Source organism: Salvia miltiorrhiza, unplaced genomic scaffold (assembly GCF_028751815.1).
Source record: "Salvia miltiorrhiza cultivar Shanhuang (shh) unplaced genomic scaffold, IMPLAD_Smil_shh fragScaff_scaffold_67:::fragment_3, whole genome shotgun sequence".
Classification (NCBI taxonomy): Eukaryota; Viridiplantae; Streptophyta; class Magnoliopsida; order Lamiales; family Lamiaceae; genus Salvia; species Salvia miltiorrhiza.
The window spans coordinates 21099-38654 of record NW_026651480.1 but is presented as its reverse complement, the minus strand read 5'-3'; the positions used below and the strand labels follow the sequence as shown (position 1 = coordinate 38654).

Sequence of the window (17556 nt, the reverse complement as noted above, 5' to 3'; positions counted from 1 at the left end):
AATGTCTAACGCTCGGCTGAGCGACTCAGTGTAAGACAATCCTCCATGGCTTGCCAAGGCCATCCTAATCTCGTGCCTCAGACCAGCACAAAACTTTTCAGCCATCTTCTCATCTGTGTCCACTTGTTCCGGCGCATATCTAGACATATCGCAGAACATCCTGTCATATTGAGTTACCGACATCTTCCCTTGCTTTAGATTGTAAAATTCAGCTTCCTTCTTCTTGCGGTAGCTCTTGGGTATATACTTGTCATATATACCAGCTTTGAATTGTTCCCAGGTCAGATTTTCTAACTGCTCTGCTGTCATCGTTTTCATCCGTGCTTCCCACCAGAAATCAGCTGACCCAGTCAACTGAAAGGACATACAAGTCAGACGTTCTTGGTCGGTGCAACGCAGGAAGTTGAAAATGCGTTCAATAGCGCGAACCCAAGTTTCAGCTTCTGCCGGGTCTCCTGTCCCGTTGAAGGTAGGTGGGTTCTGTCGCAAGAATAATTCTTCAATCCGTCGTTCTGGCTGAACAGGTGGTTGAACTATTTCGGGTTCTGGTTCTGGCCCTGTTTCTGGGCCTCTTCTTTCATTTCGGGGAATCCTGCCCCCTCCTCTTGGTCGTCCTCGTTTTGGCGGCATTCTATTAGGTTAACACAAGTTGTCAGCGCATTAAAAAAAAAAAAAAACAATAAGGTCATACTATCATTTCTATAGTTACTCTTTAACTCATCGAGTTCTGCTCTTGTTAAAACTTAAACGAACATATAAATAAAACATAGCGGAACGACTTGCTGCGAAAAACCAATAAGATCACCATATATAACATAGGGAAAATTGCCTCAATGAGGACTTTACATCATCATAAAATCTAGATTCAAAGATCTATCTAAGTACCACACATGATGAACTGGCTACCTAGTGAGCCATTACAAAAACTACTCAGTCACGGAACGTCCCAAGGTTTCGCGTCTCCGTCCTAATACTAGTCAAAAGTCTATGCCGACACATGGCATACAAAAGCATCAGAACAATCTATGTTTCTGGAATATTTAAATATCATCCTATTAGATATATATATAAACCGGTCTAAGAAGATCGGGTACAAGATCCCTGGGTCGGGGCATGGCTGTCTTCCTCTGGATCCTCTTCCGGATCTTCCTCTGGATCCTCTTCCGGATCTTCCTCTGGGTCCTCATCTGTTTCTCCGCCAGATGGGTGCGACTCACCCCTTCCTTCACCTACTGCCTGGCCAATGATGGCTGAGCGAATCATCTTCAAGGTGACTCGAAGAGTTGGGCGGTCGTCCATGGCCGGGGCTTTTCCCCTATTGAGGAAATCAATGGTATCGGCTAAGACTCTGTCAACGTCGGCCATAGCGGCTGCTATCTCTGCCTTGCTCAACTGCCTCGATGACAATGGTGGCTCACAGACTAATGGCACTGAACCCGTGCCAGGTGGAAAATCTCTGTAGGCTTGAGGCCTAGAGGGGCCTGCCTCAGCGTCGTGCCTCCTGGGTTGCCTTAAGATAGGGGCTGCTGGTGGAGTCGGCTCCGGAAGTGGGTCCAGTAGTTCGTCGGGCGAAGGTACTCCGACTCGAGCAAGGTCTCCCGGACGTATATACGGCCCTCGAGGAGCATTTCCCCAACGAGTGAATTGTGCCTGGATTTCAGCAGTAAATCCAGAGAAGTCATAATGCAAGTCATAGGACCTGCCAGAACGAGTGATGTAGTGAGCGGAAATCATCCTCGCCCATCCCTGCCATTCTGATGGCAGCAAATCCATTAGCCGCTCCATTCCGTCATAGTCCGATATCCCATGGTCTCTTGCAGCGACCCAGTGTCGATGGAAGCCGGCCAAGAATTGGCCTAAGTCATCACCGTGGCATTGGCGATAAGTAAAATATGAGTTCCTGATAGCATCCGGACTAGCATCTCGACGCAACGGCCGTCGTCTGGTAAAGCGCATCCTTGCCATCTATACATGAAGGTCGCATAATCAAACTCACGAATATCAAAATAGGTGGCAAAAACAATAGGGTTCAAACATATCTACAACAGTAAGGTAATAATTCTACTTGAGGTCTCGAAATTCAAACCACGGTATTATAATCATAATAGCCTAACACTAGACTCGAATATAATTCGTGAAGTCTTAAATATGCTGCAACTAGTACTAACTAGGTTTTTTGAAAAGAGATAACTCCGCTATGTTGCAGTTTCCAAACTATGTAGGGTATTCTTATTACTATGAAAAGTGTTCCCACTATACTCTGATTAAGGCAATAGTTGATTCGGTATCCGCCTCGCGTGAATAATCCGAACGAAGATCTATGCCCGTGTCACTATCTCGTGTGTGACACTTTTCTTTACTCCCCATTGTATTTTGTTTGTTGATTTCTCGTCTGGTTCACTAACTTTGTAACTTACTCATCGCCTCAATTTACAGAGAAAAGCAAAAATGTTCTTGCTAAATTCCTTCTATTGTTGTGTTCATAACAGTGATCATGCATCCTTAGCGCATCTAAGTTCATTGAGTAACATCTCCACAAAAAAAAAGGCATAAGTAAAATCAACATTTGCATCAAGGCGAAATATAAACTTCAACATTCAAAACTTTCTGTTGCATTCCTTTCTGTTGAGCATAGCGATGTGATGAAGTGCTGAGCTTTTGCCGACTGACTCTTTCATACTAGTGATCATACTAGAAAAATTTATTAACTCTAGGGTTCAGAGCAAATAAACTGCTCTGATACCACTCTGTCACGACCGGCCCTAATTAAGGATAATTAAGCCGGGAAATCGTGACTAATGGAGGGAGATTAGAAGCGGGGTAGAAAGGGGATAATCAAACAAGGAAGGATCGCATTTCATCATTAAACAAAGGGATATTTATAATATAACAGAAGTTTAGTCGTATAGACTCAATAACTAGTAAGTTCAGATATCTCTGACTTAGCCAAATAAACATAAAACTTCTGAGTACGCAGCGGAATATGATTCTGATTACATGTATGAAGACATGTAACCCTAGAGTTCATTAACACATAATAAGACAAAAGAATCCCGCTCGTCACTTCATCACCATCGGCAGCTACTCAACCTGCACATTTAGAAATATATGCAGGGCTTGAGTACAAAAGTACTCAGTGGGCACGTATGCCTAAGTATAAAATACATGCTTCAAAACTGTAAATTGTCATGCCATAATTAAACAGTACAGCAAGGGAGTTTTTCGCTAAAAGGCCCAAGCTTACTAAATTCATTTGTGATTCTTAAAGTTCGACTGCAGTCTAAGTTCTCTTGTAATCTATCATATCTGGAACTTTGTGCCGGAGAGGTGGCCACCTCTCACGGTCACTTGACCGGCCAACCCGCTAGATGACTCACGGTCACTGGTGTACACTAGTCCTGGCAGGATAGCTATCAACTGCTCAGGACCCGAATTCGATTGCATAATAAAAGTCACATCAGATAGATATCATACTGAAATTTAAATATTTTATGGCAAGACAATATTTGAAATAACTTCAATTAATTTAGTCATGAAATAACTTGCTTGAACGTAACATTTAAACTCATTTGATATATATGAAAGTAATGCCCACCTGTTAGAAACTTTTTGTGGTACAGTAGCTCCTTGACTGATTATTAATCTCGTGCTTGACCTTTATTACGAGAATATAAATAAGATATTGCCCGAGTAAAATCCTCAAATAATGAGAATACAGAATTAATTATGCATGATCTTTATGCATGATTTATTACTCCGAGATGATATTAGAGAATTACTACTATTAATCCTCACTATCGGATCAAATAAATACCAACTAGGTTTCATCTTGCGTGGTTGAGTAATTAACTAAAATAATCCGTTCGCTTCAGGTGTTCTAATCCGCCAATTAAATAAACCCCATTCCTCGTAGTCAATAGAAAATAAATAATACTTCAACTTATTCGCTTTATAACTTCATAATTAATCGGGCTTAATAAATAGGAACAAGTAATGTTATAAGATTAAATAATTAAAAGGCTCAACATAAGGCAGCCTAATAATTAATTAAACAAATATGGGCTTGATTTAAATAAATCGTGGCATTCCAATAATTAAATTGAAAAGTTTAGTTGGAGTAATTCATGGACTCAAGTAATTAAAAAAATTTTAGGGCCCAGTTGAATAAATAACCAAGGCCTAAAGAAAATAATTAGGAGGCCCAATCGGAATAAAATAACAAAGCCCAATGAATTAGTTAAATTAGGCCCAATGAATTAAACTAAAGCCCAAGCAAAATAATTGAATTAGGCCCAATTATAATAAATACAACAAGGCCCATTTCTTCTAAAATTAGTCGGCCCATTCGAAATAAAAGAAAAGGCCCAAACAAATGAAATATGAAAGCCCAAACTTAAATAAAAGGAAGCCCAAAATTATTAAAATAAAATCAAGCCCACTCTCTCTCTCTTCTCAAAACTCTCGGTCCTCTCTCTCTTCAAGGAGCCGATGCTCCTTCTTCTTCAAAGCCTACGCTCGGCCACCTCTCAAATCCGGCCGGCTTCCTCCTCCTCGGCCGATCCGCGGCCATCTGCTTCGGTTGGCTTCGATCGGCGACGAGTCTTACCCCGGCGCCGTTCTCTCTCTGTTCTTCAGTTCACCCGTGGAACCCAAAATCGAGCCCTAGAATCTAGAACACCGCTGCTGCTCCTTCGCCCGGAATCCGGCGATTCAGCCGGCGTTAGCCGCATTCATCTCTCCCCTCGTCTCAACCATGAAGGGGAAGCAAAGCCTTAATTCTCCCCTGAAGTTTCAAACCGGGTTTTCTCCTCCAAATCCGATCGGTCTTCCTTCCCCGGCGTCGTCCCTTCTCGGTTCAGCCACGTTGCTGCTGGTCCAGAATCGGCGAGGGTCGTCGTGAGGTCGGGAGTCGTCTGCCTTTCACCGCGCCGCTGCTGTCCTTGGACCGTTGCTGCTGCGCACAAGTCTCAGCTCGTCACCGGGCAGCTGCTGTTCGGGGCCCTGATGAGGTTGGGCGAGTTCGCCCTGTCCCGACCGTCGTCGTCGTCATCATCGGCAGTTGGGGCTCGGCAGTTGCCTTGGGCAGTCGGCCCTTCCCTCCCTTAAAGCTAAGTCTAATCTCTCTCTCCAATTCAAACGCTTATCTAGTTTCTGAGGGTGTGAGTTCTTGTGATTGCTACTCTGGAGTGTAGTGAAAGTGAAGCATGTAAAATCTTCTGTTGTAAAGTATTTCCTATTGTACAGCATATCTTGACTATATCGTGTAGATGAACTATGATTATGCTAAGCATGGATGTGAACTGAATTGCATATTCAAGATAGTAGAATACCTTGAATATTTTCGAGCTGATGGGTGGCTGTTGAAGTTCGAATAGTTTGTGAAATGACTGAAATGAATTGGTCTTATGTTAATGCAGGTGAACTTGATAAAAAAATGAATATTGAGGCCAAGCCTTACCTTGAGATTTTAGCAGAATGAATTGGGATTGCTCTTCGATATTTTTCGGTGAAGTGAAGTGAGATTGAGAGCTGTTTGTTGGCTGGGTTTGATACTAATAGTTCATTGGCGCATACATGAGTGTGGTGGGGGAAAAAAAAAACATAATGATAGTGGTGTATAGAAGTTGGGGAACAAAGTTTAATGGAAAGAAAAAGAGAAGAAAAAGAAAGGAAAAAAAAATGTAGAGGAGAATTATTAATGTATTTTCTCTGACTCGGTGATTCTGTAACTGTAATAAAATACTGGCTTCGATTCTGCTTGATATTGTATTTACATAAATCTCGATTTCGACATGTGATATATCCCTAAAATCGATAAGTTATAAAATGAATCTAAATTAAATCCGTAGATTTAATTTGTTCGTTGTCTTGATATTTAAATTAAATCCGCAGATTTAATTAACTTCTTGAGTCGGAAATAATTCACGACCTGAGTAAAAATAAAATCATATTCCATCTCGCTTAAATAAATAACGTGACTTTGCTAAGTCAGTTATAACTCTGAAATAATATCATTGACTGCTTTAACAATATAAATTCAGGATCATAAGCTGAATTCATATCAGAATAATATCCGTTTTCATTCACTGATGAACAAAAATACACACTCACTACTGGATTTAAAATATATAAAAGAGCGGGTCACTACATTAGGGGATTTCTAGTTGTATTTAAAGGTATTCTACCTCCACTGAGAATGTAGTAGCCCGCTCTTTTATTATATTTAAATCCAGTAATATAATAATTATTATTTCATCTTTCAGTAAATCAAGCCCAGTAATTATTTATGATTTAAATTCAGCTTATGACACTGGATTATTTTCTAATTTTTTTTTTTTTTTTAGATGTGATTATTTTCTAATTGAAGCAAGGTTATTATTTTATTTCTACGCCAGTTAGCTTCGCGTGAGTAAAACCACGATGAGAATTATTGAGTAAGCCAATAATGATTCAGTTCAGATTCATAACTGACTTAGTTAAGTCATGTTATTTATTAATCACAATAGAATTATTTTTCTATTTTTATTTCTCGAGTCGTGAATTTATTCCGGCTTGTGAAGAATTAAATCTACGTTATTAATTTAGATATTATTCCGTGTATTAAATCTAGCACGCCATGCTCCCTCAGCCACTCTATTCTCACCCGTGCTTAGCTTTTCTTTTTCCACTCCTACATAGTCAAAAAGAATTCAGCAAACAAATCTCAAGAATGTCGACAGCAAATCTCATCTTTAATTTTTCAACCACGCTCTACAATTTAGCCATACTATTCATCATCTTTTCACACTAATCAGCTCTCCATAAGTTAAGTATAAAGCCATCCTCATTCACCTTCTTCATCACAGCAGCAAATCTACTCCTTCCATCGAGGAATCACCAAGCATCATTCAAGGTAATTATCATCTCAGTTATTTCAAGTTCCATTTACATGCTTCACGTTCCATCAGCATGAGTTCAACCTTAGAAATACTAGATATGCATTGATTAGCATGATCATTTCAAAAAGAGAAATGCATAAACAGTTTACTTCTATATAGAACCAACAGCATAACCTTGCACAGACTCATGATTTAGAACCACAGCAAGAGGCATGTAAGTATCATGCTTTTAACAGAACCACAGACCTCACAAAATTGTGTATGAATGTTTAAGAGATTGAATGAATCATACGACTTAGAACATAGCTCCCTTGTATCTCCTACATAACTAAAACTTCAAGTAGACAAGCTTCGAACTTAGCTCTTTAGAAGAGAAAAGGTTGACCGCCCTGTCCAGTCGAGTCCAAGGAAACAGCTGACTGCTCTACTCGACTCGGCTTCGAGTCAGCGGCGGCGAGTGAGCGAGATCAATCGACGATATACATAGACAGCAGAGCCGCTGCTCGTCGGAATTAAACAGCAGCGTCGACCTTCGGCTCCGCCGAAGGAAGCCTCGGACTCGAGTCGAGGAAGGAGAAGGCAGAGGCCGTGGCGACTCGCGGGTGAAGCAGCAGGCGTACGCCGGTCCCCCAACGACAGCGGCGCCAACTTCGGAGCGGGGCGGCGCGGCCGAAGGCCAAGCGCCGCTGGTCGCGACCCAGACCAGAAAACAGCAGTAGACCACAGCGAACTCACCGGCTTTAGGCAACGCGGCGCCGGATTTAAGCGAAGATTGAGCGAGAGAGAAAGAGATGTTGAGCAGCGTGTGTTTCTTGATTTTAGAGAGAGTGCGGTTTAGATAAAAGAAAGAGAAAGAATGTTACACTTTAATAAAGAGAGAGAGAACCGATAAAAATTTGAGAGAGAGAAATGCTTTACTTCCACTTTTGACTAGCATTGAGAGAGAACCGAGAATTTGGGAAAATGTGGGTCTCTGCCACCTTTGTGTAAATTGAGAAAGAAAAATAAAAAGTTGATTGGGGGGGGGGGCGATTAATATATATATATATATATAAAAGGGAATGTGAGGTGTTTTATTGTAGGAGTGAAAATGATGAGTTGTGCTTTATTTTAAAGAAAGTGTCGATTTTTTTGTGGGTTTACATGAGTGCTATAAATTTTTTTAAAATTTCATAATGATGTGTCGATTTTGTTGTTTATGAGGATTTAAAATTTCTGATCAAAAAGAAAAAGAAAATAGAGTATTAATTATGTTTTAATTGTGGGAGTATTATTACGAGAGAGATGAGCCTACCGAGTTTTGTGGAAAATAGGGAGTACCGATTTATTTTTGAGGATCTAAGAGGTAATGAGAAATACAAGAATTGAGCCTTGATATATTTTTATTTTGGACTCATATTTTATTAATTGGGCCTAATGTTATTTATGTATTGGGCTTCGAATTTATTTATTTGGGCTCGAATTAAATTCCTATTGGGCCTTGATTATTTTATTGGGCCTTCATAATTATTCTATTAAGTTTAATTAGAGAAAATTTTAAGACTTACTAATTATTAATTAGTAAGTGAATTAGATTATTTTAAGATGAGTAGATTATTAAAGATTAATAATCCGACCTCATAAGACGAGCTTTAATTCCTTAAATAAGATTAGCATCTCATAATTTAATTAAAGGAATATGAGTCATGCATAATCATTTCACGCATCCTCATTTATTGAGATTTTTCGAGAATTAAAATCTTGTTTATTTTCTCGTATTAAAGGTCAAGCACAAGAGTTTAAGGCTTAGTCGTGAGTCTCTACTACCAGGTGGGCATTTCTTACGCGTAAAATAAAAATGCTATTGAAGAACTATGCAACTTTCATGCTTTAAAATGCAAAAATTTGATTTTTAAATGAGTTATGCTTTATTATGCTTAAATGAGTTAAAACTTTATTTCTCTTTATTATCTACGCTTGTCACGCTTTAATAATTTACGCTATGCTATTTACGCTTAATTACGACTTAAATTTTTATAATTTATTATTTATGCTTTACGCTTAAGGGAGTTACGCTTTGTTATGCGCCTATGTGGTTCACGCTTTGTTACGCTTTAATGCTTTACGCTTATTATTTAACGCCTATGTGAGTTACGCTTTAATGCTTTATGCTTATTATCAAATGCTTATGTGATGATGTTAACGAATTTGATTTCTGAGCGAATAGCTATCTTGCCAAGGATATATATATATATATATATGCAACGCGACCGTGAGTCAATGAGAGGGTTGGCCGGTCAAACGTCCGTTGAGGGAGGCCTCCCTCAACGGTACGATGCTAGCGTCTGTTGGGGGAGGCCTCCCTCAATAGTACGATGCCGTGTCCGCTGAGGGAGGCCTCCCTCACGGCGCGATGCCTGTGCTCGTTGAGGAAGGCCTTCCTCACGACACGATGCTTCTTAATAGGACTTTTGATGATGAGGAATGCACTTACGCTATTTATGAATTTGAAAATGATAGTATGCAAAGAACTGGAAAGAAGATTCATGTCGCTTATATGATGATGTGGTTTGATGATAAAATGTTAAGCTTATAATTTAGTTTTTGGCAACTGCCCACTAAGTACTTTTGTACTTAGCCCTGCATATGTTTATGAATGTGCAGGTTGAGCTGTGATGAACGATGAAGTGTTGCTGAGTGGAGCTTTTGTCGAACTTAGAATAGGCTCAGAAAGGATATGTGTCTGCATACATGTATCTCAGTCTTGCCTTCCGCTGCAAACACTGATTATGTTTTAGTCAAGTCTATAATTATGTCAATTACTCTTCAAGAAATATTTAACGCTTACTCGGGTTCATCGAGTATCCTTTTTAACTATATGCGTCAATCTTTCAATGTCTTAAATTTTATTTCAAGAATTAATGCTAGATATAAATGTCTATAATCGAGTTGTAAATGAGTCAAATGTGCCCTCTCTAACCCCGCTTCTTAAATCCCTTCCCTAGTCACGATTTCCCGGATTAGCTATCCTTAGTTAAGGCCGGTCGTGACAGAGAACGTGAGATTTACCAATACCTTTTAAAACGTACACACACACACACACACACACACATATATATATATAGGGTGGAGATCTACAAATAATCCCCTTAGTCTAAAGATTAAATAATTAATCTTAATCGTACAATCTGAACAGATTAATGGCCAGGATTACATCTAATTAATTATTAGTTTTTTTTAATTTTTTCTGAATAAGCTAAAAAATCAGTAAAAAGTACGTTTAGGGGTGTATATGTCAATTTCAATATTCATTGAACTGTAGCTCCTACCAGTCCAAGAAAGAATCATTCCAGATATTCCTCTAAATGAAAAGAAGCAAGAAAAAGAAGCAATCTCTCTTTCTCAAAAGCAGGTCAAAATGTTTCAGCTCTTTGAAGAAGATCCTGAAACAGCAAAAGAATATCTTCAATTCATCAAGATGAAGAGAGAATCAGAAACCGAAGATACCACATCTGAAGGATCATGTGCAGACTATGGAGGACCATGCGAACAAGATCCTTTCGATTTCTGACTATCTACTCATAAAAAAGAAAAGAAAAAAGAAAGAATTCAAAACAACAAAAAAGAGAAGGAAAAAAGAAGCAAAAGAAAAAAGAAGCAAAAGAAAAAAGAAAGAAAAACAAAAAAATTTCAATTAACCTTTCTCAATGCAGGAAATTCAAAGCTGGCATAATTCCAAAAGCTCAATCACTGTTGGTAGCAGGTAAAGTGCTCAATCACTGTTGGTAGCAGGTGAAGTGGCCGACAGACGTATCAAATTTTCAAAAGGTGAAATGGCCGACAGAGTACCAAATTTTCAAAAGCAAATGAAGACTTTCATAGCACGATTACATAAAATGGCCGACAAACGTACCAAATTTTCAAAAGCAGATGAAGACTGATGATCCACTTTCGTATTCATTGATACTGATGTCCCAAAGAATTCTCTATATAAGAAGACTCTCATTCATTTCAACATTCAGACGAAAATTGACGGAGCAAGTCATTTTCCAAAACCTCTAAACCATTCCCTCAGTTTATAAAGCCTAGTTCTTTCAAAATTATTTCTCTGAGTCTAATTAAATATTTTTGTTTATCTTCTTGATCAGGGACCTTTTCTATAAGGTCAAAAAGTAATTCTTTTTCATTTTTATTTTTTGTAATGACATTAATATTAAGAGGACAAAATCCATTACAAGGATCTTCATCTTCTTCAGATTCATCACTATCAAATATTTGATTTATGAAATTATTTTCAGGATCTGTTGAGGAATTTTCATCTGAATATTCTTGTTCTTCATCAGAAGATATTTTTTCTGAAATTAATAGAGATGAGATTTTATTCTTAAGATCTTCATTGTCGAAAAATATTTCATCAATTTTTCCTTTGAGAGGACAGACATCTGCTTTATGTCCCTGTTTATGACATTTCCAACAAGTAATTTTTGATTTTTCAAATTTTTTAAAAGGTTTTTGTTTAGAAAAATTTCTAGATTGATTGAAAGGTTTTCTGAAATATTTTCTTTTATGGGGTTTATATTCAGTGGTCTTTGAAAATCTTTTCTCTTTTTGTTTAAGTTTTGAGGATGGAGCTTGAATCTTTTGTAGACCAAATGACTCACAAAAGGTTCCTATTTCTTTTTTGAATCTATTCTTTTCAGAACCGTATTTGGATTGTATTTTAAGTTCTGTGCAAAGTAAAAGGCCTTCTTTTTTAATAAAAGCAAAGAGTTGACCATAAGTGATTGTTGTGAAATTTATTTCATTTGATCCAGTGGCTTCTTTGAGTTTTTGATGTATTCTTTCCCCAAATAGTTTGGGGAGTCCTGCTATGAATCTTTCTTTCCAGAATGAAGCATTACAATCACTTCTTTTAAGGATATGAGTTAAGAAGACATCTTTATATATACCATCTATAATCAGATAGGGTAGGACATCTTAAATTAGATAGAACTATTTGAGTAGAATCTAATTCTTCTTTTGGATTTCCTATGAAATACATACCTATGGTAATTATTAAGAAATCACAGGCATCATTTTTATCAACAAAGGTACCGTCTTCATCTTCAAATGTGGTTACGTGTTGAAGTATTTGTTGCTTATCATTTATGTCTAATGAATTATCCCACCAGTTTTTAAGTTGTCCGGTAAATCCCGTGACTATTAGTGCAGCAGCATTTTCTTCAGTTAAATTTTGAACTTTATAAGCAATTCTGGCCATGCCCATTTCTTGAAGTATATTAAGAATTTCATATTCTGATCTACCATCAATATTCCATTCGTGAATAGAGTGACCATCATATTTGGAATTATTTTTGAATTGAGGTCTTTCCTCGAATTGAATATCTGGAGGAGTATATCTATTATTATAATAGTTTTTTGTTCCAGATTTAAAATGTATTCTATTGATTTTATTATCATCAGAATTATTTTCTTGGTTTTCTAAACAGTTAATATTTTTTGTTCCAGAACCATAGGGGCTTTCTAACTTTTTAGAAATTCTATCAATAAGATTATGAGTAGTAGATAATTTGAGTTTGTTTTCTATTTTCTCAGGAAGACTTCTAGGAATAAATTGAGGATTTGAAATATTATGTGGAAAATTATTTATTTGTTTTTGTGAATCAATTTTTGTTGAAATATGATCTATTTGTTCGGCGATAGTTTGTAAGATTTGATTTGAATAATTATTTTGTTCGTGGAGTTTTTTAATATCACTCATTTTTGGTCCATCTTCTCCGTCTCTTCCAGTACGAAATGGAGTAGCAGATATTTCTCCATTAGGAATTTGTATTTTGATATTTTGTAAAGGAGGATGAATGGAAGTTAATATAGAACCAGTAGCTAATTTCCATTTTTTATAAAGGTTTGTTTGAACATTTATTTGATCTAGATTGTAGACATTATTAATATCATTAAGCTGACAGTATCCTTGAAACCAATCTAAAATTGGAATATTAGATTTTAATTTATGTAATCCTTTTATCCATTCAATTTGAAGTTTATCTCTTAAAGGTTTTTCAAGTTTTAAAAACCATTCTTTTCTTTCAATTTCTTCTGGATCATTAAATTCCTTTTCAAGGTAATTGAAATTAATAGAGAAATTCATATTAGAAATCATATTGATTTGATCTTCCATTTGAGAAATAGTAGGAGATCCTACTTGATGTGTTTCTTCTTCAGTTTGATAACTAGTCGAAGGGATTGGAGATTTGTAATTAACTTTAATATTAGGATAATTAAATTTAGAACTTTCAGAAAATGAATTTCTTGATGAGACTTCTTGAATACGTATTGAGGATTTTCTTTGTTCTCTATATGAATTAAATCTTAGAAGAATTCTCCCGTCATCATCTTCTTCAATCTCTGAGACTTCTCGTTTTTCAATTCCTCTTGGTATTTGAGGATTTTGAATTATGAATTCATTAGGAATAGTTATTTCATTCCATTTAAGTCTTTTAGGAACGAAAGATGTTGAATTATCAGCTTCAATTTGAAGTATGACAGTTTCATCTTTTAAGGTTGGAGTGAATTTAAATTTTGGATTTAAATGAGATGACATAACTCTAAAGTAAACTCGATATATGACAGCAAAATTTTTACAAAGATTCTTAAATTCATCTCCTTGAAGGTGAATATCAAGAATTAAAGAATCAAGAATTAAATGATCTGTGAGATCTATGGAATAATTGGGAGCACAGTTGAAATAAATAGGACCATTACAAACATTTGTTTGAATCATTGCTAATAAAGATGATTTATACTTCTTTAATCTATTATCTCTAAGGGCAAGATAAACAGAGCATCAACTCCAATATGAACTAAGGGTTTAACTGCTACTTGAATTAACCCGAAATGAATATACCTATAACCCTTTTCTATGTATTTTCTTATAGAAACTTTTGAAAGAAGTTGCATGCTTTGAAATTCTTCTTGAAGAGAAATAGTTTCTTCATGAGTTTTAATAGAAAAAGCAGTTTTGAAATCAAATGTTCCGATTTGATACATAGATTCTATTGGTTGTTCAGGAATAGTCCAATTTGAATAATTGTTTGGTATGCTGATTTCACTGGATTGAACAATACCAGAATTATTCGCATTATTATTTTTGGAAAATAGAGTTCTTATTCTGGATGCCATTAATACTGATGAAATTTCTTAGGCTTTAATGGATCGATTCAATTTTAACAGGGACCACCTAATCGGGACCACCTCACTTGGGCTGACCAAACGAAACAAGGCTGACCAAACCGTTAAATTCATAGACCAAATAAAGCTTTGAAATTTAAACAGTAAAACAGAGTCTAGGCAAAGTCCTACTCTTTTCCTAGATAATATTGGAATGGCTCTGATACCAATCCTAACCCAGGGAATTAATAATGGTATTGAGTGCAATATAAAAATTGAAAATGAGTGCTATAATAAAATCTAGGACTATATAGAGAAATTTTGAATTCGTAAAGAGAAATTATACAAGAAAGTAGGCTTTATAAACTGAGGGAATGGTTTGGAGGTTTAGAAAATGACTTGCTCCGTCAATTTTTGTCTACCTCTTGAAATGAAATTCAATCCTGTTATATAGAGGATTTCTTTTAGATGTCTTTGTCGACTGATGAGTGGAGATTGGCTGGAAATACCTCAAAGTCTCTAATTGAATAGTTGAGTGGACCATCTGCTTTTGAAAAATGTGTTTATGTGCCTTGAAAGTTTTTTGATTGGAGTCAAAAGTTGTCGTGTGCCTTGAAAGTCTTTGATTGGAGTCAAAAGTTGTCTGTCATCTGCTGCTTTTGAAAAGAGTGCAACAGTCTTGAGTGAGACTCATGATGGGAAAAAGATGTCGGCCAACGTCAATTATCCCATGGTTTTGCTCCGAAAGTCTTGAACTTCCTGCATTAAGATAGGTTAGTTGAAATTTTTTTATTTTTCTTTTTCCTTTTTTCTTTTGTTTCTTTTTTCTTTTCTTTTTTGTTCTTTTGAATTTTTCTTGTTTTCTTTCTTTTTCTTTTGCTTCTTTTTTCTTTTTATTTTTATGAATAGGATGAACAGGTAGTCAGAAATCAAAGGGATCTTGTTCACATGGTCCTCCATAATCTGCACAAGATCCTTTAGAGGTGGTTTCTTCTGTTTCTGATTCTCTTTTCATCTTGATGAATTGTAGATATTCTTTTGCTGTCTCGGGATCTTCTTCAAAGAGTTGGAACATCTTGACTTGTTTTTGAGAAAGAGGAACTGATTCTTTCTTCTTTTCTTTGGAAGGAAGATCTGGAATGATATTTTCTTGAACTGCTTTCTCCCATTTGGGTTTTTCACCTGTCTGGAGAAACTTCTGGACAACATTGAAATTGCAGAGCTTGGTGGAGAAGTTTTTCCACCATTTAATTTTGAATTCCCTAATAATTGACATGGGTAATGGTTATGGATGGAATTGTGCAATAGCATAACTCCAGCAAAAGATCCAGGGAACTTTGAATTCCGAATAGAATTGAATATCTTTGAGGTACATAGGACCTGGGGCTTTTGAAATGTAATGATCGTATCCTTGATGGACGTCTGCTGGGAGGATATTGGGTAATGGACCGAAATCCATCCACCATTCAAGAAACCAGATTGGATATGAAGTTTTTGAAAATTCCGAATGGAAAGTAAAGAACCATGAATGATCAAAGGGTCTGAGGAAAAAGGTTTTGAACCACGCCATTTTGTAGTCTGGATAGGAATATCCTTTTGGTGAATTTTTTTTGGAAAATCCTCTTTCAGAATGAGGAAAAGTCCATTCATCAGAACGGACGATCTTTTTGATGATACATTTCGAGAATGAAATTCTTTCTGGATTTTTGGGATCATATGTATGAACAAGTTCGATAGAATTTGAATCAACAAGGATGAATTCATAGAAAATTTGAGTCTTTTGAGTATTGTCAGAATACCATTGGCATCATTTTGGAAAGTACCTTAAAATAATATCTTTGAGTTTTGCAAAATCTGGAGTTGTAGTGAATTTTGTCAAGGTAATATTCTGAGCATTTGGTTTGGTAAAATAAGTATTGGAAGGGTTGAATTTTGAAATAGTTGTCTTTGAAGTTGAAGCTTTAACGGGAGTAGTAGGTGCGGGAACTTTGACTATTTGAGAGTATGGGAGTTCTGGGAATTCAACAAGGGCTTGGAATTGATTCGGATTATTTGGATTGTATCGACTCATGCTTTTCTGTAGAATTTTGAAGAAATTCTCTGGTTAGAAAATCAGGTAAAGAATTATTTTCTCCTTTGATATATTCTATGTCAAAATCAAAACTTGAAAGTATAGCTTGCCATCTGGCAAAGATTTGTTTTGAAACAATATTTTTAACATCCTTTTGTAAAACTTCTTTAGCAGATTTGCAATCGATTCTTAAAAGAAATTTTTTATTAAAAATATCACTTTGAAATTTTGAAATACAAAGAACAATGGCAATAATTTCCTTTTTGATTGTAGAATAATTCTTTTGTGGTCCAAGCCAAATTCCAGAATGGAATCTAACAAGTTGTTCATTTTTCTTTGAAAGGGATGTAGATGCATGAGATGCATGAGATGAGATGTTTTGTTTAAGGATCCCCCATATCCTATGTCTGACGCATCAGTTTCTATAATCATGAAAGCATCTGGTTTAGGAATGCCTAGACAGGGTAAAGATTTAACTTGTATTTTTATTTTCTTGATAATGTCAGTATGGATAGAAGTCCATGGAGGAGGGTTTTTTTGAAGTCCTTGAAATAAAGGTTTGCAGATTATTCTTAATTTGGGAAAGAAATCAGATATATAATTGAGACATCCAAGAAACCTTTGTAATTGAGTTTTTTCTTTAATTTCATTAGGAAATTTGTCTGCGAATTCAATAGCCCTAGTAATAGGTTTAATAGTTCCTTTATGAATATCATGTCCTAAGAATCTTATTTTAGTTTGAAATAGTTTTACTTTTGAGGAAGAAATGGCTAATCCGTTTCTTTTAACTACTTGTATAAATATTTTTAGATGTTTGAAGTGTTGTTCAATGTTTTGAGAAAATATAAGGATATCATCAATATAAACAATTGAAAAATCTGAATAATCATTAAAAAATTCATTCATAATATTTTGAAATTTTGAAGGAGCATTTTTTAATCCAAATGGAATTACATTCCATTCATAATGTCCAAAAGGAACTGTGAAAGCTGTTTTATATTTGTCTTTTTCAATAATTTGGATTTGCCAAAATCCTGACTTGAGGTCAAATTTTGAGAATATTTTTGCTTTATATAATCTATTAACAAGATCTCTTTTATTGGGTATTGGATATCTAATCCATTCTAAAACTTCATTAAGAGGTTTGTAGTTAATGACTAATCTGGGAACTCCTCGTTCCTTTTCTGCTTGATTGTTAACATAAAATCCAGCACAAGACCAAGGAGATTTTGAAGGTCTAATTAATTTTTTCATAAGAAGAGAATTTATTTCTTCTTTGCAAGTATTAAGTAATTCATGATTCATTTACCCGTGGTTTCTCGCGGGTGTTTAAGACTGCTTTTGTTTTGACTCTTGTTTTTCTTTTTTTCCTTTCTAATAAAATTTCTATTTCAGCATTTGAATAGGTCTAGCTTTGGTAGGAATATTCTTTTCATCGAATTTAGGAATGTATGGAAGGGA

The 17556-nt window shown here is 36.0% G+C and overlaps 1 long non-coding RNA gene across 1 annotated transcript; it reads left to right on the top strand.

Moving 5' to 3' along the window:
* The first annotated feature begins 6809 nt into the window (after nt 1–6809).
* Nucleotides 6810–9736, top strand: LOC131003093 (uncharacterized). The gene is made up of 2 exons (XR_009094535.1): nt 6810–6892; nt 9522–9736. It is a non-coding gene; the product is annotated as an uncharacterized LOC131003093 (long non-coding RNA).
* Nucleotides 9737–17556: the final 7820 nt, after the last annotated feature.